This window comes from Pteropus alecto, unplaced genomic scaffold, assembly GCF_000325575.1.
Source record: "Pteropus alecto unplaced genomic scaffold, ASM32557v1 scaffold213, whole genome shotgun sequence".
Classification (NCBI taxonomy): domain Eukaryota; kingdom Metazoa; phylum Chordata; class Mammalia; order Chiroptera; family Pteropodidae; genus Pteropus; species Pteropus alecto.
The window spans coordinates 339,769-340,452 of NW_006434829.1; the positions used below are offsets into that span (position 1 = coordinate 339,769).

The following is a 684-nucleotide window of genomic DNA, read 5'->3' on the forward strand; positions in this document are numbered from 1 at the left end:
CGCTTGCATAGCGGGGTCGAGCTGCTGTCATCGGACTTCGGGGCGGCTCCAGCTGCCGGCCGGCGGGTTTTTTGTGACCGCGTTAAACAAATAAAGAGGGATTTCTAGAAACTTTTTATAAAGTGTACCTAGATTAAGAATTTAATAGCATCATATATTTATATTAATAGACTATTTACACTTGTTCCATTTGTCTTTTTTTAAAAAAACAAACTGAAAGAGAAATCTTACACTTCTGCATAAGGCAAAAAATGTTTTGTACATTATTAATTATCTTAATATACATTTGTAACTTCAGTTCCAAGTACCAGGGGAGGGCCAGGGCCGAGCCTGAGTGAGGGCCTCACAGTGTGTTGGACGAAATGACCGTTTTTTCTCCATAAATAAGACAAAAAACCCTGGGGTTCTGGGAAGGGATCCGAGGCTCTTAAACCTCAAATCCCAACTCAAAATTAAAAAGCAAAACCTTTTCTTTTAAATGCCTAAAGAGCACAAAATTGAAAAAAATACAAATCTATTAAAAACGCTTCTCACCTGTGGGAAAAAATGTACAAACTTGGGTTTTCTCCCCAGAGCCTAATCTCGGCCTCAGAGAACCAGGTCCCCCCCGGAGCGGCTGTGCGGGGGGCCCCGACCGCGCGGGTGCGGCGGGAACGCGGCGCCCCGGACGCCGCGCCTGTGCTT

General features: G+C 44.9%; 1 protein-coding gene across 1 annotated transcript in view; it reads right to left on the reverse strand.

Moving 5' to 3' along the window:
- Positions 1-684, reverse strand: part of FBRSL1 (fibrosin like 1) — a gene marked incomplete at its 5' end in the record, with an annotated part of 71,813 nt that overhangs the window by 6,783 nt on the left and 64,346 nt on the right. The gene's annotated exons all lie outside the window — the stretch shown is intronic.